Consider the following 22,519-nt stretch of genomic DNA (forward strand, 5'->3'; position numbering starts at 1 on the left):
TGTAATGTATTGATCGGACGAAGGAATTGCTTAGTGATTGGGGCTAATGTGCATTATGATATCCTTTTGACGAGGTTAAGTCACAGCATATTTAATTGATAATATGGGTCGTGTTCAGGTGTACCATTGAGAAACTTTTTAGTCCAGTTGAGAAGGATGATGATGTAATATTGTACTAATGAGGTCAGTGAAGGTCATAAGTTTAATTGGGCTGCTATGCCTCCATACAAGTATCTAACTGCCCATCATTCTTAAGCCCACTGATAGGGAGGGCACATACCTTCACATTGATATACCTTTTTGAGCTATGTTTAAATCTATAGAGTGGAAACACGAGTAACTGAGTCACAGGAGAAAGTCTAACAATTTTTGATGTATATACTTACAAGATTTATTAGGTCACTGAGTCACAGGAGACAGTCTAACAATTTGTTGATGTATATACTTACTCTATGTGACACTGTTCTGGACAGGACACAGGGGTTTCCCATTGTGTCTCCAGGTCTGGCTTCAGTGGACATACTGAATGACTAGTGTGAGGTGGGGCACCCTGCAGTCTTTTTCTGCTCTGGTGCCCCGCCTCACTCTCTACTCCTATTTGTACACATACATACACATATACATGTAGTCCCCATGACAACCAGCTCAACACATCAATATCGCTTATTATTGTTATCCCGAAAGTTTTTTACATCTGTGCCCTAGTTGACACACACTGACATTGATAGGAGGGGGGACAATGAACGCGCATCACCCCTTAAATGCAATAAAATGCAGGCAGATCACTGATTAGATTAATCAGTGTGAATTACATCCGTACGTATGGATGCCCACACTAATATGGCAAATAGGGAGCCAACGCGCATGCGCGCCGCTACCATGACAATGCAATAACACTTCGCAGTCTCGAGCCACGCTTCTGCTTGACGGACGTCTCGAGAGCCGCGTCCCGCTACAGATACTCAGGTACGTCTTCACAGTAACTTAGGCGCGGTGATATTCGCTAGCGCATGGCAAGTTATTGAAAAGTAATACGCGAGCGGCACCTTTTTACTTGGTTGCAGGCTTGGTTTATTCACAGATGACTGGCACCTATGCTTCATTTAATCTGCACACACGCCGAGAGGTCTGCTCACGGGTGGTGCCGTCATGCCTCCCTACATATCTATGGCCCCTCACTTATAAGTATGCCTTTATCTCAATATATTACAACCGCTGCACATATTATTTTACCAGTGAATGGTTCGTATACAACGGGCACTACATTTGTCTCAGATCGTGTTCAACATTTCTCCGAACTTAGAACAGCTGCATCCTTCGTGATCGACTTCCTAGCAGCTTACTCAGACCCGGGGCGGTGCTTTTGCCTCTGGACCGGGTGAGTGGTGTTACGTGCATCAGACAGACTATTAAATACATAGAATTAAATTGACCCATAAACAGAGACATGTTACTCTTGTTATTTTTGTTCTTAATGCAGGTTGAGGTGTTTTCATTATTGCTTCAACTATAAGGTCAGTGACTTAGATTTACATCTACCCTCCTTAATTAATGGCATACATTCTGGAGTTACTTAGTTTATCTCTGTTATTTTTAGGAAAACCCCTATGAAACTTTACACATCCTGCCCTGAAGATGGGTTAATCGGAACCCTAAACGCATTGTCACCTTTAGGAGTGTTTAGGACAAAACATAGAGCAGAGAGGACTTACACTGCTCAGCCTTTGACATACACATTATGTTGTTAAAATTGTGAATTGACTGATTTGTGCAATGTTCAATTATAATTGAATGTTTTTGGAGTGTGCAAGAATACAGCTCTGAGCTCTTTTCAATTGTATGTAACATTTATATTGATTCAGTTTGTACACACTGAGATTTTGCAGTGTGATTGATTCCTATTGTTTACTTTTTACCTCTGTTACACAAATATACGTGTTGTCTACTTACATGGTATATGATCTTGCTGGCTCTTGATTGTACCAGGGCAGGTGGACATTGTTTGAGTTTATTTCAACAAAGGTGCATTTAATGAATAAGAAAGAACAGTATATATATATTTTTATATGTATATCTTTTTTGCATAACTAAGAAGAAGAAATTTACCATAATGGGCTGTGAGTTCCATTCCCCTTGGAGACTCCTTTTCACTATTGTTTAAAAAAAAAACATACCTGGGACTGTGACCCAAGAGGAGTGTGTTTCTTTTGTTTTGGACCTCGATTGGCCGCAAGGTTAACCCTGCTGCACCTGAAGTGTAATTAATTGACCTATTGAAATAATCACAAGGAGAAGTTTTAACTCCACACAGTTTTAACTCCAGCTACACCTCCTCAGAGGTATCCTTCCTTTCCTCTCCTTCCCCCAGAAGCTCACTGTCTCTAGAGCCCTGGTTCTCTCTAAGCTGGACTACTGTAACAGCCTCTATCTTAATCTGCCCGCCTCTACTCTCCGCCCTTTGCAACTCATCCAGAACAGGACTGCAAGACTTGTCCTTGGCCTCAAGCCCAGGGACCGTATCTCTCCAGGACTGAAATCACTACACTGGCTCCCAGTGACTGCGAGGATCAAGTTCAAAACCCTCTGCATTGTCCACAAGGCCGTCTGGGGCCTTGGGCCAAAATACCTTCAACTCTCTCTTCCTAAATATCTTCCTTCTGGAGCTCTTCGCTCATCCGCCTCCAACTCCCTCAGGGTCAGCCGCTTCTCCAAACAACGAGTTGGGGGCAGATCTCTTTCCACTGCAGGGGCCTCCCTCTGGAACAGCCTTCCTACCTCCCTGAAACTTGAGGAGAACCACCTCCGGTTCCGGAAGCACCTCAAAGCCTTCCTCTTTGCCTCCGCTTTCTCTCCCCCTCTCCCCTGCTAATACTACTGAAACTGCACTGAATCTGCAACTGGGCCATTCACCGATCTCGGCCCAGCCACTCTCCCCTGCACTGCCTCCACGGCAACCCCTGCACTACGGGACTGTGTCTGTATCCATACAGCCCCCCTTCCCAGCACTTGTCTGCACTTACCTCGCACTTGCCACCAGCTGGCCCTTGTTATTTATCCTGTATGCTGTATGCTTATAACCCTGTACTGCACTTTCCCCTCTCCCTTCCCCCATGCACTTTTCCCTTCCCCTCTACCCTTGCACTTGCGCGATCTGAATGACACCTGGCCTAGTAAGATCGTTGTCTGTCTCCCCTTGTTCCCCCCCCTGCCTCGTCGCACCTTGAAACACTTGTGTATAGGCGCGTTACAAATGCCTTATCATATCATATCATATCAGATCTTATAGAAGAACCATTTACCTACTGTTATGCCTCCCGTCCCTCTTTTTCTTTCAGACGCTTGCGCGCGCCATGGTGACATGTTCGCGAAGGTGTCTGCACTTCGTGATCATATCCGTGCTTCAAAGACAGTTCAGAACTGCATTTTCTACTGATCTATGAACTTTCAACTTAAACATGTCACTTGCACATTGTCCACACCTTTTCGTACTCACTATCCATTACCAATCTAGTACACAGTACATACTTGGAAGAATTTTTATCAAAACTGCTATTTATCTTAAAAATGCCATCCCTCCTCCCCAAGAGCCACCACCACCAGTAGCTGGAGGACCTTCACAACAAAAAAAGCGCAGTACTTTCAAAGACAATGAAGAGGACCAAGAAGATGAGGTAGAGGAAATGCCTCCTTCTAGCACCAAGATCGAATCATGGGTGTGCCATTGTTTGCTACTGTTGGGAGTGTACCAAAGGCAAATGCTACCAAAGTGAAATGCACTGAGTGCAATTTTGTACTCAGTCGCAGACTACCTGGCCAGTACTCCTATGGGACCACCTCCATGTGCCGCCACACCAAATCCAATGACCGCAATGCTCTCAGAAAAGTTGCTCCTTTCTCAGCAAGTAGTAAGCTGTCTTCCTCCACCTCATCTTCCACAACAAATACTGTAACCACAAAGCCTGATGTCTGCGGGCATTGGTGCGTAACAAATAAATAAATAAATAAATAAATAAATAAATAAATAAATAAATAAATAAATAAATAAATAAATACTAGCCACTGAAATGGGCGATAAAGGCCATTAGCACCCCTGGTTCCCAAAGCAGGAACCCAGGGTGCTAAAACATAGATTTTTCTTCCTACAGCGGGACGCCTCTGGCGTCCCGCTGTAGGAAGGAAAATCCTTTTCCAAGACAGCCAACACGGAAAGAGAAGGCGGGGCTCCGTACACAGCCCCTCTTCCCTTGCCATGGCAGCCTGCAAAACCCTATGAACATATTACCACAAGCACTTTTTTTCCCTTTCAAACCTATCCTACCTTCAAATAACTCAAAATAACCACATAGCCGGTCACGAGTAGACAAAGCCACTTTAACACCATTCCCTTGCAGCCATGGCCAGTTGCCAGATTGTCTCTGTCATGACCTTCTGCCATGACCCACACAATTTGGCTATTGCCCACGGCCACATGCTATACCTCAGTCACCAAAGGTATATGATTATTTTTTGTACCTACTTTATGACACTTGTCAAAAAATAAAACACGGGCACATTTGCAAAACTATGCTTTAATGTCCTTGCCAATGCTCCTCATGAGTTTGCTCGAAAACCGCCCATGTTTTCTTTTTTTAAAAGTGTCAAATGTATGTACATACAATACTCATATAACCAATTGACAAAATCCATTTAGTCTTTACTCAAACATTGAAGGTTGGGTCTATAATATTTCTCAAAACATTTGTCTACATGCCTCAAATAGCAACAAATTATAAGCCATCTAAAAATGTTGAGACCCCCCTATAATTCACCACCTCTTGAGAAAATCCCATCAAACTTTAGAAAACCATTTATATCTAGATCCAAAATCGTTTTGCCAAATGTTGTGCATATTTGTCAAATGACACCACATTTATATGCCTTTACAATTTTTGGGACCCGCCCTCTAATTTTGCCCCCTCTTGACAGAATTCCACAAAACTTTGCAAAACCATTCAGGATTAGTTTTAGAACAGAATTGCAGTTTCATTGAGTGGCCCAAACGTTATAAGCCATCCAAAAACTGCTTTTCCCCAACCCTGTAATGCAGAAATAGGTACAGATGTCCTAGGACATCTGAAGTGTCTGCGAACACCACAGGACTGCCTCAGGACATCTGGAGTGGACGCGGACTGTCGAGGAGGGTGAAACAAACTGTTTCTTGGCTTCCTATGGCCATATCTCATCTCATCCTCATCCACCGCACATCCCCAGAGATTGTTTGTTGAGTTCGACAAGTGCAATGTTGTTTTTTTTTATGTTTTCACTCTGCTGTCCGCGGACCCCAAAATAGTCCACAAATACAAGATGGCGGACATTTCAGGAAAACCAAAGCATTTCATGTTTTCTCACCACCCAATCAGTGGCCACGTCCCGATGTCTGTGGACCACGCAAAAGTCCACTAATTTTTCTGGCCAATCGGAGGGCAGGCCGAGGACCGAACATGGAAGTGAGTCCGGGTAGCGGACATAGATATCACACATTTCTTTGCCTTTGGTCGTTTAAAAAAAAATATTGGATGGATTTACACCAAATTAACAAAAGCACGCTTTCGGGACCAAGCCGCCGCTCCGGCTGCAAATTTGGTGAAAGTCCATCAAGCGGTTTGGGCATTTTCTCTATGTGAAAAAAAATACATTTTGGGACCCCCTATAACTTTGCCCCCATTGACCAAACATCAACAAACTTTGCCATATATTTCTTTTGCAAAGTTTGGTGAGGATGCGTCCAGGGGAAGCCACCCAAAAAGTGTTCTTCCTGTGGGTTTAGCAACTTAACCTTAACTACATGGCCGCTAACGCAGGCCATGTAATATATACACACACACAAAGGAGTTTTTTTATCACATATAAAAACATAGAAAAGGAGTCCAAATAAGGAGTTTATACATCATAGTGCGGTTCTGTGACTTTGCAGCTAGCAGTTGCACGATGCATTTTAGGTAGCTGGGTCATTCTGGTTTCAGGATTGGTAGTTGACCGAGGAAGGATGAATCATCCAGTAGAAGGTCAGTCTGCATATAGGATGAAGGTTTATGGTTTAACAGTTCCTCAAGGAACATATATAATCTTGTTTACATTATTGAAGTCACGTAGAGGTTGTTGAGCATTTGCTTGGGCCGGCCATAAGGACTGGGCCGAGGCCAGGGTGTCCGGTGCTCAATGGTTTTCACAGGGTGAACCTAGAAGTTGTACGTGTTGGAGTAGTGGTTGCGTAAATTAGAATGTCTTAAGAGGAGCCAGGAGTCTGGGGCACATGAGATCATAATCAGTGGTTTAAAGATACACCTGTTTATTCAGCCCTTGCTCGTAGTGCTTAAAAATCTGAGCAGACCATATGCAATCACACTTAAGGTTAAAGGCTCTTGGCCAGCTGTTTCTATCTAATGAATTATGTTACATGTGAATGTTTCTTGTACCCTGATGTCACAACCAACCACAGACCTTTCACCAGCAAAGGAGGACTTTGAACACAAGCCAAAGATGGTCTTAAAAATTGTTGATGATCAATGAGAAAGTATTAATTTGATATGTTATGAAAGGTTATTTATAACACGCTTAATACCCAGAGATTTCTAAGCACGGACCCGGGGATTATACCTGTGGTGTGCCGTGTCAATTTGCTTCAAAGGCAAGCACGTTGCCCCTGAGCTATCCTCCCGAGAATTTGGAAAAGATGGAAGTTGTTTGTAAATGTTTTGTCCAATCATGTTTGAGGGGTTGGTGGTAATAAAATATCAGGGAGTGTTTTAAGTGTTGTTAATATAAATAACACTGTATCAATTAATGTAGTTGGTTGAGACTCAAGTTGGTTTGGCTCCACAGGACTATCCAGCTGCTCCCCAGATTTTTGTACAATAAACCTTTCTTTACATACAAAGGGTGCACTCCTTCCTCAGGTGGTGGACCCGGTTTGGGCTGAGACTCCTGCACATGTGATACAGAAATAGACATTTTCTGGAATTCTGAGTTCTATTGTCAAGTCTGAAAGGCTAGTGAAGCACCCTTTTCCCCTGATATAAGGAGAATATGTTTTGTGATGAACAAGCCTTCAGTTAAGTCTGGCAGAATAGTGAATCAGACTTAGCACTACATTTTCAAATTGATACTTGGCAACTGTGTAAAGAGTCATACATTGTGTTTTCAGATCACAAACTGAACTTTAAAGCTCTGCGTCTGGAACAAAAGAAGCCTCTGTCTGGATCAAGAAGACGCCTAGTTTTCCTTAGTTAGTTTAGTGTAAGGGACGGAAATAGGTTTGGACTCAGTATGGTGTACATATTATTTTACAAGACATCCAGACTGAGTCCTTAGTGTTTTGTTCAGGTAGGGAAACTTCTCAGAGAAATAGGGTAACATAGGTTTTTCCTTTTCTTTATTCTAATAAGACAAGTCTTTGATAACAAGCATGTCACCACTGTGCCAGACTCGTACTTATGCACCCGCAGAGTATTTTCAAAGTGTTAGACAAAGGGACATTGAGTGTGCACAATTTGATAGCAATGTTTTATGAGTGGAACCATGCGTGTCCACAATGTCATAAAGAAAAGATTTGTGCAATACTTTGGAAAGGGTTTTATATCTTCCAGTGCCAGATCGGAAAAGTGTACATTTTTCTGATCTGTTAATAAAATCTCATCATGACAGGATATGTAGTCAGTGTGCTTTGCAATCATCACTTCAAAATCTAGATTATAATAATTACCTTTTAGTTATGTTACCAAGATACACAATGGATGGAAGACAGATTAATACTCCAACTTTAATCTTTGTGACTTCTCAGGTGTCCATTTATTATAAAAGATTTAAAAACATATGACATTATATGTCATGATTATATATGTCACAGTGGACATTCACTACATGGATGCACCCAGAAGTAGATTGGGTTGTGTGCAATGACTATACACTATCACACAAAGCAAGATTGCCTAAGGGTTTAAAGAATGCCACAATATGTTTATAACCACACTTTTAAGTTAATTGGGCATATCTGCAATGGCAATGTAACTACACATTAAACAGAGTGTTAATGGAGACATGTACTAAACTACATTTTTTGGTGAGTACTGTGTACACACTTAGGCCCTGATTCACAGAGTGTTTTTAATGGGGGTTTGCCTTCATAAAACACTTCTGTGAATTCGGCTCTTTGTATTCATTAATATGCAAAAAACAACGTATGGTTATGTATGTATACATTATTATGTATACATTATTATTATATCAATGTACATCTTTGGAAAGGTTAACAGTCATCATGTATTTCCATTCTGTAAAATGAGTGTGCATGCAGTTAAAAAGAGGGCACACACAAGCCAAGTGTTGATAATACTTAAAAGTAGCATATGATAACAGTAGAAATGTTACTGTGCATATCTATTTTTTTGAAGGTGAACATGGTAGAAATTATAAAAACATGCATTCTGCTTCTGTTTTATTATGTAAAACATTATGTACATGTGCACATGTAATACAGTTACAAATAAGTATTAGGTTGTATAATTGGTTTCCATGTTCGTTGTTTTGAATGCCAGGGAGTGTAGCATGAGATAACTGTTTACTTATGAAACAAGACAACAGTTCTAAAGAGAACTGTAAAGAAAAGTCACAGAAATGTAAAGTATCAGAAAAGGACAGATGAATTGCAGATTATAGAATATTGTCATCAACCTCTTATGTGTGTAGGTGGGCAAAATAAGGACAGACATAGATTTTACAAGCAGTATTCTTATAAAAAGCAACACAGATACACTATGTTTGGAATTAATTATCTATGTATTTAGTGATATACAGTTTAATATTGTATTGTTCTTGCTATTATTTAGACATTAAAAAGATAATGAATCTCTGGGGTTTTGTTGCATGAAATCATTGTGTTAATATCACTTTAAACAAGGTTTTTTTTAATGAATGTTGTGGGTTTTCCTGTGATAATTATGTGAACTTAACTGTTTCTCAAATAACATGGAGCTATTCCACGCTTGCAGCAATTAGCCTCTGATGTTTCATGTGTTCCACCGAAAAATCAGATACCATGGTGCAAATTCCAGTTGACAATTTTCAGACAGTTTCTGATGGATACAGTTGTTCATTTAAGGTTCTTATACATCTCTTGAAACTCAATGACGAACGTTTGATTGTCGTTGTATCTCACTCCACCACCCCTTCATACGAAGCCATCTCTTTTCCTCTCTAATGCGTCCTTCTTTTTCTTGCTCTTAATTATGTATAAGTGCCACCTTGGACTGTTATGAAGCACTCTGTGAGATTCTTCACATACAGAAATGTAAAATGATAATAGTGAAATCATAAAAAACAATCAAATGTAGTTGGCTGGTTGCTGAACATTGAGGACATGTATGTCTTTATCGGTCTCATTGGGGGAAAAGTAAATGCATTTATTAAAAATAGTGCTTAAAATCAATTTTAAGTTTCTTAATAGGTTGCAGTAAAGATGATATAAGTCAGAAATACAACAGTACACTTCCTCAATAAAGGGCACTTGCCTGAGGCAACACATGCTCACTGTTTCCCTGCATGACTGCACATGTATTTAACTTTTTGGAAGTTGTATATAGTGCATTATTGGTTAATTTTGATGGAAGCAGCTGCAAGTGTGGGTTAAACCTTACCATATAGTGACTATGCCAGGCATATGAGGATATTTTTGGGGCATTGACATATGACAATCAAGAACCTACGGTCTTTGTAAAGTCCAGTTTAACTCCTGTTGTACATGGTACTTTTTTTCCAACGGTTTTGAGTGATGTGTTTAAGTCGTTCTTTTCTGTGACATTCCTGGTAGAGACCATTCATTTCAATTGAGAGATGGCACCTTTACTTGCAGAGTACAGATCTGCCACTTATTTTCAAATACACACAGGGCTGAAATCAAGGCAAAATACCAGAATAACTGTTTCAAGCCTTATCTGGCCAGATATCATTGAAGTGCACAAATATTCCAAGAGAATAAAGTATGTTTGTACCAAAAATCACACATTGGGCCTCATTACGACCCAGGCGGTAAGTTACCGCCTGGGCCGTGACTTTACCACCATGGCGTAAACTACGTTTACGCCATGGTGGTTGGCGGATTTACCGCCCCATTCCGACCTTGGCGGGGCGGTAAGTCCCCAATCCCCATTTACCCTTCCCCATTCCCATTTTTGCCCCATAGGGCATAATGGGAGTGGGGAAGGCGTTAATTACGCCACCATAAATTACGGTGGCGTAATTAACTCCATGGTCCCTTAGCGCCATGGATTTTAACACCTGCTAAAAGCAGGTGTTAAGTCCGCCATGGCGCTAAGGGACCTCGTACTCAGGCGGTAAGGGTCGGCGCTGTTAACGCCGCCGTAAAACCCTTACCGCCTGGGTCGTAATGAGGCCCATTGACTTTTAACGTCATGTGGCTGCAACAATCTACAATAATCTACTGTTCAATCAAATAATAAGGAAACATGATACATATATTGCATACGCATTATGAAATACCATTAAAGTCAGCTGGCAGGTGTGGGCAACACAAATTATGATAATGCCATCATATTTAAATGATTTAGTGAAACAATGTGTCTTTGATGATGGTATCTTTTAAGTGGATTTGAACGTTACACTGGAATAGACAGGCAGTATCATAAAGCTGAATAATGTCGCAAAATGTAATAGCTTTCGCGTAAAAGGTGTTGATGTATAGCATATTTTTACAATATAAATAGCAGGCCAAAAATGAACTATTATGGGCTCCATATCTACACAGCCCTGATAAATATTTTGACATCTAGAATGTCTTCACAATAGAAATAGCAGTGCCTGCCATTGAAAAAGACTGACAACTAGGTCATTGCTGCTAAATATGTAGGAAAAGAAGCATCATTAAAAGAATGGGAGATAAGGACAACAATTTTACTGAACAAACTGAATCTTGGCAAAAAGCACACTGTTTCATTCTGAAGTCAACACTTATAGTGTGAAGAATCAGCATTACTTGACAAACAGAGACTTGTAAACAAACGAACAGAAACACATGTGATAAGGGTACAATAACACACCCAGACCAGTAAAAGCAAGCTGTGCACCATCTTCCTCTGCTGAGCCGATGACTGCAACATAATATGAACTATCCTTAAAATAGCACAATCAGCATATGAAAGCACGAGGTCATTGCCATCATTCGCTAAGCAAATAACAATAAGGAAGGCACAGAGAAATAGCTCAGCACTAAAGAGCTGAAACCCTACCCAATCTTCTGCAGGGTAGTTGTTCATGACGTCTTCTTTTGCAAAGGTACTGATAGCATTCAACCCACACATTGTTGTGTAAATATTTATGAAAAATATCGCATAACCATTGCAAAAGAGCAATCACCACTACTTGTAAATTATATCGTAGTCGTAATAGTATGCAACAAACACTGAACTTTTGAAATGTTTGAAGCAATGTTGGACAAATCATGTATCAGAAATGTACATCTTCAGACTATACTGAATGTGCTGTACCTTTGGACACACATGCATTAATCTGGGGTAGAGGGGGATTTGGGGGGGGGGGTTTACCTTCACAGTTAGACATACAACTCATAGGGCCTCATTACACGGTAGACGGTAGCCATGGCGCTGTTAGCGCCATGACTACCCCTTACCGCATTCCGGGTCCGTGTTCCCGGAATAGGGACTTACTGGGCCATTCCGACCTTGGAGGACCAGGTAAGTCCCCATTCCGAGAACCATTCCCACATAGGGCTCAATGGGAATGGAGATGGAGCTAATAACGGGCCCGCTATTAGAGGGCCCGTTATTAGCTCTGAAGTCCCTCAAAGGGTCCCTTCCTTAACGCCTGGTAAAACCAGGCGGTAGGGAAGGGACCCGCTAAGGGACCTCGTAGTAGGGCGGTAAGGGATTACCAGCACCAGTGCCCTTACCGGTGCCGGTAATCCTTTACCGCCTACTGCGTAATGAGGCCCATAGTGGTGCATGTTCACAAAAAATGGAACCTGGAAGCTACAACGTGCAGCAGCAGTTCATATTTTAGAACATTGCTTAGTGTGCAACCATGCCACATTGTTCTATAAGCCCATCCTTGTTGGGGCATGGTGACAGCCCTTTTGTAATATCGTCCAACACACGATGCATCATCGGATGCAGAATAAGATCTCTTGACTTGGAAAGCGACCTCTGGGAACTTGACTATGATTGTTAAGCGCACCGCTGCTTCCCGAAGCTAGGTTCAAGCTCAATACATACCCTAATAATAATAATAATAATAATAATAATAATAATAATAATAATAATAATAATGATAATAATACATCTAGTTTTTGTATCCCACTGACAGTACAGTAATGGTGTTTCACAATATTGTATCTCATTGAAACAACCTGTTACAATTACATCAATCGCAATAAATATTGTAAAACAAATCACATAATGGGCACCAAAATGGCTATTCCTTGTAAAGAATTCTATGCCACATGACTTATATATGTCCTTGTGATTGTTGACTACGCAACCAGGAACCCTGAGGCATTCCTTATGCGAAACAATACCATCCATCAAATTCTCAAACACCTCCTACCATATTTTTCCAGGATTGCCTTTTTTAAAGAAATACTGACAGATCAAGGTTCGCATTTTATGAGTAAGCTCATGGCTGAAGTCAAAGAGCTACTCCATATTACCACCTTTACGTACTTGTGTGTAACATCCACAAACATATGGTTTGGTAGAAAGGTTCAATATAACACTTAAATTGATCCTAAGAAACTTGGTTGATAAAGATGGGAAAGACTGGGACCAAATGATCCCTGGGCTATTTGCAGTAAGGAAATCCCCTCACGGCACTACTGGATTCTCTCCTTTCAAATTACTTTATGGCAGTGAACCTAGAGATTTTCTGCACATGCCAGGGGAGACCGCAGAAGAATGAGATGAGGCACCCACTCCCATCTTGCAAACAGCTACCAGATTACAGGAGCACATGAGACTTGTTCGAGATCTAGTCTGTACCCATATGGAAAAAGTACAGATCCAACACAAATCCACTGACGACAAGAAGATGAGCTTAAGATAATTTTCCATAGGACAAAAAGTACTAGTCCTCTTATCCACCTCGGAAAACAAGCTTGTCTCTAAGTGGCATGGGCCATATTCAATATTGGAATGAACAGGAACCTGTACCTATAAGGTAGCCCAACCGGACAGGAAAGAAAAGGTCCATATATATCATGTAAATCTCTTAAAATAGTGGAAGGAGAACCCGTCAGTCACCAATGCCACAATACTATCCTGTTTGGTTCCAGAAGAAATAGACAACTTTGAATGACTTCTAATCAACAACAAGAAGATCTAAAAGATGAAGTCACATTGTTTCCCAATGTATTCTCAGAAAAAACAGGAAGAGTAAAAGGCACCTATCATTATATTAGAACACCTGAGGGAAAAGTGGTTCATCTAAAACCGTATAGACTCCCAGAAGCTTGTAAACAGATAGTGGTTGAGGAAGTGAATAAGATGTTAAGAGTGAATATTATCGAGCGTTCTTCAAGCCCATGGACATCCAGTATCATATTGGTCACCAAACCTGACCATTCCTGGAGGTTTTGCATAGATTTCCATGCAGTTAATGCAATTTCTGACTTTGATGCCTATGCCATGCCATTCATCGATGATCTAAGTGATAAACTCATAAATGCCACTTTTTTTTATCCACCCTACACATAAGAAAAGGGTACTGACAGGTCCCTGATAAGGAAAAGACAGCTTTCTCAACTCATGGACAAAATATTACAGCCCTACTACAATTTCTGTAGAGCCTATATTGACGATATTATCATTTATAGTAAAACCTCAGAGAGCCACCTTTTCCATCTTTGTACTATTATGAGAGCCCTCACAGAGGCCTGTCTAACTGCCAATCCATCCAATGCAGACTTGCCCAGTCAGCCGTGAAATACCTCAGCATCCTGGTAGGGAATGGTAACGTACAACCGCAACATGAGAAAGTGAAAGCTGTCTTAGATACCCCTACACATAAAACTAAAATAAATCTTAGAGCCTTTCTAGGGTTAATTGGATATTATCGTAGGTTTATCCAAATGTTTCTGACAGAACAGCTAGGGTAACAGAGACAATTAAGAATGCTAAACCCCACAAACATCATTGGCCTGACGAGGATGATATTTGTTACAACTTAAAACAAACCCTGTGCCAGAACACAATCCTAAAGGTAGTAGATTCCTCAAAAGAATTTGTATTACAAACAGACGCTTCCCTTTCAAGTCTGCGATGGATTAGATCATCCCATCTTGTTTGCAAGTCACAAACTTTTCCAATGCGAAATAAAATTACTCTGTGCTGGAATTGGAGGCCCTTGCCATCAAGTGGGCCATTATCCACCTTAGATACTACATCTTGGGAAGAAAGTTCACACTCGTCACGGACCATTCCCCACTAGTTTGGATTAGCAAACGCAAGGACACCAACCCTTGTGTCATGCGATTGTTCTTAGACCTGCAGCCCCACTGTTTCACCGTAGAACACAGAAAAGGTAAATGTAGATTTGCTTTCCGGGTTCCAATGTGACACAGATGTGGCTACATCACATGAAGGAATGGTATCTGAGAAACCTGGAGGTGTCTCACCCGCTAGTCCAAAGGGATATGACATCCAGGTGGGCAGGACACGACCATCGCTATTGAATCCAGTTCCACGGTGAGGGAGGATCACCTGGATCGGGGTCCTTTGGGGAGAGGAAGTGGGACACCGAAAGGTGAGTTACGGTATGCCCTTCCTCATAACACCTTTTCCCAAGCCTACCAGGTAGGATACCTAGAAAGGAACCCCTACTCTCTTTTCCAACACAAACACTTTCTTACGGACTGTTAAAAACAAGGGACTAACACCAGAGCCGTATAGCTCACATGTCCCAACACAAGGGTCAGGCAGAGTCAGGCAATTACTGATAATTAGGCTGTACATGATTTCACCTAATTTACTTGACCTAAAGGTGAAAATGTTTCTTTTCTTCTTTCATCCCCCCTAGCTTGTCCTAACCCCTTATCTCAGCCCCAACTATGTTTTAAAATGTACCCAATTACCCAACCAAATTCGAAGAAAACTATTTCAAAGATTTTACATTAGGTGAAATTGGATTCAGTGAAATGTAGGTATCCCGATAATTACACACACCTGACTTCCATCACACTTCCCCACACAAATAAAAGCTGGAGCATGAAAGCACATTCTGAGCAAGGCAAAATGCACGAGGAAGCAGCAAATCCGCTATGGCAGTTTAAATCGAGGAGAAAGGAGGCGAGACTAGAGAGGATGACAAGGAGGGAATTATACTTGCCCTTTTCAACGAAGGACAGCGACATTCAAGAAGCCTCAAGGAAAAAAAACATATGACCGGGAATTGCAGCTGACAAATGGTGTAGTGTGTGTCAACGGTACACAGGGACCTCCCACATTGATAGCCAAGACAGGGAGAAGCGATTGCCCCTGTGGTACTTTCCTTGACTCCGATAGCAAAGCAATGCCAGCGAGTTCAGCACAGCCGGTGAGTTGGAGAAACATATGGCAGACAGGATTGTGTTATGCTCAAGGTTACACATGGCAACATTGTATGAAGAAAGAGAACTTGTATACGATTGAACTTTATGAAAGCAACATAAGTACCAGATACAGAGTGGTCCAGTGCCACGTGGGTGCTCACACGAAGGTCTCTGTTGTTTGGTACCCCCCTGAGTGGGTAAGAATAATTGAACTGTGAAATCCAAGTGGTCCAGCAGCGGGTTAAGTTAAATCCTGTGCACATTTGTACATTTGAAAGTCTTTGATTGTCTGTAAACTTAAATTGGTCTGAGCCCGGCTGAGGGGGACTAATTGTAGAAAAGGGGTCGGAGCCCGGAAGAGGAGGTCCCTGGATGAACAGTAACATGCCCGAGAAGATATTGCTATGGCAAATGTGAACCCAACTGAGGGATGCCTACGAATTAAAGCTGGTCTGAACCCGACTGAAGGGAGCTAATTGTGAAAATAGAATCTGAGCCCAGATGAGGGATCCAGAGAGAAGAGTTTATTTGGAAAAGAACTTTGTTCATTGTTTCTGGTACATCAGGCCCTCTGAAGCAAGAGACTTTTAATACAAGAGACTTGGGCGCAGGAGGCCCTTATGTTGGTAAAAGAAACTGTGACTACGTGTTGAAGAAGCCCATGAGTGTGCTTTGCTCAATTGACCCACCTTGCCCCATGCTAAAAACGTGGGCAAGGGAGGTCAACAGCCTAAACATCCTGACTTATTTTGTGAACATTTATTTTTTTCTGTGAACATTATCCCATGCTATTTGTCGCAGAGAGGTAAGGATTGACGATAGGTTTTTATTAGTATAGGCCCTTTTTATTTGACTAGACTCCACTAGGAATGTATTATTATCATTTGATGGTCATAGCTTGCTCCTATCTTGGATTGAGTTTTAGATAGGCATTTTTCACACCAGTGATGAAGTTCAATAAACACCCTTGAACTGTGATCACTTGTGTCTGTCTTACTTGGTGCCTTCTTTATAGTTGGTAGCAAGATGTGAGGGGTGATCAGGAGACCTCTTATGAACTACTTCTTGTATTAAAAATGTTACTCATCTAAAGAAAACATTATATTGGAGTGATGTTGTTAATACAGGAACCTAACAATACAAATACATAGCTAATGGGTGCAGCATACACCATTGAAGTACAATAGTTTTCAACGGATAATATTTTTCACTTACACCTGCAGCTGGGGAGCAGGTGTGAGTGGATCTAGGTCACCTGATCTAAGCCCCACCCACCTGGTGGCTTCCTGGTTGCCGCTTTTTTTCACCACTTAGCAAGCCCCACCCACCTGATGCCTTCCTGCTTGCTGCTCTTTTCCCTACTTAAGGAGTCCTCCAGCCTCTTTTCCTTTGCAGCTGGGGAGCAGGTGTAAGTGGATCTAGGTCACCTTACTTAAGCCGCGCCCAAGTGTTGCCTTCCTGGTTGCCACTCTTTTTCAACACTTAGCAAGCCCCGCCCACATAGAGCTATCCTGCTTGCCACTCTTTTCCCTACTTAAGGAGCCCTCTAGCCTCTTTTCCTTTGCATCTGGGGAGCAGGTGTAAGTGGATCTAGGTCACCTGCCCTAAGCCCCGCCTACCTGGTACCTTCCTGGTTGCTGCTCTTTTTCACCACTTAGCAAGCCCCGCCCACCTGGTGCCTTCCTGCTTGCTGCTCTTTTCCCTACTTAAGGAGCCCTTCAGCCTCTTTTCCTTTGCAGCTGGGGAGCAGGTGTAAGTGGATCTAGGTCACCTGGCCTAAGCAGCGCCCACCTGGGGCCTTCCTGGTTGCTGCTCTTTTTCACCACTTAGCAAGCCCCGCCCACCTGATGTCTTCCTGCTTGCCGCTCTTTTCCCTACTTACGGAGCCCTCCAGTCTCTTTTCCTTTGCAGCTGGGGAGCAGGTGTAACTGAGTCTAGGTCACCCGGCCTAAGACCCTCCCACCTGGTGCCGTCCTGGTTGACGCTCTTTTTCACCACTAAGCAAGTCCTGCCCACCTGGTGCCTTCCTGCTTGCCGCTCTTTTCCCTACTTAAGGAGCCCTCCAGCCTCTTTTCCTTTGCAGCTGGGGAGCAGGTGTAAGTGGATCTAGGTCACCTAGCCTAAGCACCACCCACCTTCTTAGCCCTGCCTCTTCCTTCCTGCTCTTAACTCTTGGATCAAGGGCATCTCTCGCCCGGGCGTCCAAAGTGAAGGGCAGTCAAAGAAAAGGGCAATTCCTGTTTGGATCTGTTCAGATCAGGAAGATCCAGGGTCGGACCCCCTGCTAAAACAGCAGGTAAGCATGCACCAACATGTGCTTACACCCTCTGTCCCCACAGGCCATCCCCACCCGTTCTGGTCCCCAAGTGTTGTTCCCTTGTGCCCTCTCCCCTTTACGCACACAGGAGTCTGTCCTGATACATTCTGGTTTCACCATCACTGTCTTGTGGCTGTTAGGCAGAATTATATGCAGTATCCTTTGGGAACACCACACACAATTAGAACTACAAGTGACAGTACACATTCACCTTTGGTACAAGGCTGTACTACATAGTAAAGTGGTAGCGATGGCTGCACAGCCAGACTTATATCAAGAGTAAAGTGAGCAGTATCAATAGTTACACAAAGGACAGCAATTACTATGATTCAAACAAATACTGACTCATGGTTTCTGAGTAAAAGAACGCACATTTATTTACACATCAGTTAATAAACATTGCACTATTATCAAGCAGTTAAAAAATCACGTTACTAATACACTACACCGCACCCAATAGATTCTGAACAAGTTGGGCTCAAAATGAAGTGTGAGCGAAATGGCACTCCAGCAATTTAAAAGGGAGGGAAAATCAAAGTTAGACAGAAATTGAGCAGCACCAACAAGTAAGTAAGAAGGGCAATCTAGAAAAAGGAACTACAGTGATGAAATCAAAATCAAGGGGCCTGGCCCAAAGTCAATGGACCAAAGTCTTTGCAGAGGATCACACAGATCAGAGTAGTTTGTGGTTAGGTCTTTGCCAAGAGTACAGAACAAAGTTGGTCGGACGAAAAGTTACTTTAAAGAATGAAGGACAAACCCTCAGATTGGCGAAAGATTTCACACACTTTCACCGTGGCTGGACGAAACAAACAACCGGGTTAGCACGGTATATTTAAAGCAGAAGAAGGCTGTAGCTGGGGCAGATGTTCCTGGCAGGTCCTGAAGGCTCACGGTCCATGAAGCGACTGTCAGACTGACAGAAGGAGGAAGACTGGAGGGTCCTGCACTGCCCAGGGAAGAGAGCAGCAGCAGAGGAATACGACAAATGAAAGGTATGCTCCTTAAAACGCAAGCAGGGTCCTTATCTCATTGCTCTCCGGTTCACTGTAGCTCTGTACAGCAAATTCGACCAGAGAAGGGAGACCTGGCAAGCATTTTGGTGAACTGGTTGTTCCCACCATCACAAGGGGAGAAGATTCCTTGCAGATCTTCCCTGTTGTCGAAGTTTGAAGATTCGGACCCGCAGCAGGGCTTCACCGGGCGGTTCAGTCATGGTAGAGGTCCTCTTCTGTCAGCTTCTCCTCGGCTTTCTCGATCCAGTGGCGACTCTGCCTTTCCAGACCCAGAGACTTGCTTTTTAAGCAGTTTTCCCCCATTCACACAGCCTGGCTGTCAATCACACCACAGTCAATTATATCAGAGTGCGACATGGGTCTCCAAGGAGACCCTGTGCAAGGAGTCCTAAACCCCTCCCTCACACCCTGTTCCCCTCCATCCTGTCCCCCTCAGACATACAGGCGCCTAAGAAGGGCTTCTCTGCAGAAGCACGCAAAAGGACGGTGAACAAATGTACTAAACCTGGTTTGGCGCGCAGAGTAAAACACGAGAAATACTTTTGCAAAAAGTAATGGTGAATAAAACCAGCTGGTACCGTATAAAAACGTATATGGTCCAGCGGGTTTAAGTTCAAGGCTACGAAGATAGCTTAAAACAATAACAGGGCTATTTAAAATAACCTTGGTAGGAAAAATAGGGTTGTTACCACTGCCACCAGCCAATTCTTAATGAAAAGGGAATTAAACAATGTTCCAAGAGAAACAGACAAAAAGGGATAAGTATTAGCCCTTTCCAGAACTCTATGTAAGATATTGTGTACTGGGTCTGTGAGTTTAAAAAGACTAATAACGTCAATTCGAACTTTACATGTTCTGAGAGACAGTAGTCAGCCTCAGAAGAGTCGGAGTTCGGAAGTCTGAAAATGACAACCCTGTGTCCCTGCACTGAAGGTGCTGTGTAACACATAGTAAAAGGATGATGCCTATGTAGTAGGTGAGGGTCTACAGTCTATGACCTCAAAAATGTTACACACACACAGCAAAACACATGTAAGAGTGGTGGGAGAAAAAGGCTCACACTCTTACCAGGTGAGAAAAATAAATCCTAGAAATCCAGCAAAGCTGCTGAGGCACTCAGTTGGTGAGGGAAATTTGCCATTCTGGAGAATTCTCCCTAACACTGGCCAATGCTGGATTTTACTTTTATGGACTTCATGGATTCACGGTGCGTTACCCTTTCTCAACTCACATGCTGGACTTCCTTTGCATCTTGTACTCATGTTGGCCCTAAATTATGTTGTTCCCATCTTCATCTTTTATCCTGGCTTGCAACATTATTGTTACTACTGACTTCTGCTATTGTATTCGCTCCCCTCTTGGTTCTAAACTCTTTTTGACTGCTTACTCTCTGTTCTCTCCTCCCCTCCCCTCTGCCTTTTCCTATCTCCTCCCCTCCTCTCCTTATTTTCTTCTATGCTCTTACTCTATCAGAATTGTCCCTGGACCTAGTATGATAGCAACCTCGTCTGTCGCTCCCCCATCCCCTAACTGTCCCCCCCTCCCTCCAGCACTATCTGAAACTTTCTCAGGCCGTGTTCGATGGTCGCTTGTTTTGTTCCTCCACTCCCTTTCTGCACCCCTCTCCATCACCTTTTGTATTTCTCCAGCTCTACCAGAAATGTTGTCAGGCCTAGTACGGTAGTCGCCTGTCTGTTTCCATTTCCTTCCCACTCTCCCCCTCATTTCCTTTTCTATGTCTTAGCTCTTGCACTATCTGAAATATTGTCAGGCCGAGTATGATAGTTAATTTCACTGTTCATGGCCTGTGAGAATGTCATTGTATTTTCCCTTGTTCCCTCCCTTGCCTTGAAGCGCTTTGAAACACATTGTGTATTGGCGCTATATAAATAAACTATCATATCATATCATTTGCCTGTAAAATAATAAATGCAAACCTATCGGAGTGTTGACTAATATTAAACCTGTAATGAATAGCTAGTAATACAAGACTCACTACACACTTGTGTTAATAGAAACAATACATATGCAGAGCTACAATGCATATAAATCTGAGGCACATACATGGAAACTGCAGAGGAAAGAAACATCAACAGAAAATGACAATAGCATTAGATTTGATCATCATGTACGCAAACGAATTGTCTGTTTGAGGCCTACTTATTGGCCCATGAATGTCCACGATGAGGTGAGATCAAACTCTAAGGAAAGTACTTTAAGAACATTTGAGAAGGTCAATGTCTAGTTTGAAAGTCAAACTTGGGTGTGTTTTGCATTTAACTTTGAAAGTCAAACTTGGGTGTGTTTTGCATTTAACTTCATCCATTAATTGTAAACTTCTAGCCCAGTGACTGCTCCACACCGCTGTACTTGCATACCCCACCCACTGCCTCCTCTCTCTACTCACCCATGGCACTATCTGTCTCTAGTATCTACTCAAACTGCTTCTCTATCAACTAGCCTTCACTTCTCACTAAGTCTGGCAAGAAGAAGATTAAAAAGGATATCTTGGCATCCAACCCAGGTCTCCTCATCACTGATACATAATTTCCTTTCACCTCCGGCTGTCCCCTCCTCTCCTCCCTTGGCTACCTTGCCAGCTATTTCCCTCTCCTCTGCCCCATCTCGGTCTCCCTCCCCACCTACGCAGGGCATACCTCTGATTTTTACCCCTCCCCGGAAGGTCTTTAAGGCTGGCAACCTTCTTCATCTTGCCACTCTCAACTCTAGCTCTGCTATAAAACACTCCTCTGACAGCTGCCATCTCTTGGAAGAACTGGACCTTGATGTCCTTGGTTTTACTGAGACATGGTTCATGATCCTCTCCACACACAAATCCACCTGGCCCAGAGGGGGAGTAGTCCTGATCTTTCCTGAGTGGGTTCCTGCTGCTATCATCCCCACTCAGACTTACTCCTCTTTCAAATGCCGTGTCTGCAGGCTCTCTCTCTCTCCTAGCCTCTCTCTTACTTTTGATACTCTCTACCGGCCCCCTGGTCAAATCACCTCTTTTCTCTCTAAATGGGCAGACCTCTTCTCCTCCCTCGTGGCTTCAACCATTCAACCCCACCTCCTTTGCGACCTCAACATCCATCTCGATTCTCCCTTTTCCTCATCCTTACTCTTTTGCAACCTCTGCAATTCCCTCTCCCTTTCTATCATCGCCTTTGGCCAGACTCACTCTGCAGGACATACACTCAATGGGGGTCATTACGAGGTTGGAGGTAAGGGATTACTGGCACCGGTAAGGACACTCGTGCTGGTAATCCCTTACCACCCTATTCCAAGGTCCCTTAGCGGTTCCCTTCCTTAACGCCTGGTTTTACCAGGCGTTATGGAAGGGACCTGTTAAGGGACTTCAGAGCTAATAACGGCACCGCAAATTGCGGTACTGTTATTAGCTCCATCCCCATTACCATTGAGCCCTATGGGGGCTCGAATGGGAATGGGGAATGGTTCCCGGAATGGGGACTTACCGGGTCCTCCAAGGATGGAATGACCTGGTAAATCCCTATTTCGGGAACCCGGACCCGGAATGCGGTAAGGGGGTAGCCATGGTTCTAATAGCACCATGGCTACCTACAACCTTGTCGGGGG

The sequence above is a fragment of the Ambystoma mexicanum genome, chromosome 2q (assembly GCF_040938575.1).
Source record: "Ambystoma mexicanum isolate Mex_15411 chromosome 2q, UKY_AmexF1_1, whole genome shotgun sequence".
Lineage (NCBI taxonomy): Eukaryota > Metazoa > Chordata > Amphibia > Caudata > Ambystomatidae > Ambystoma > Ambystoma mexicanum.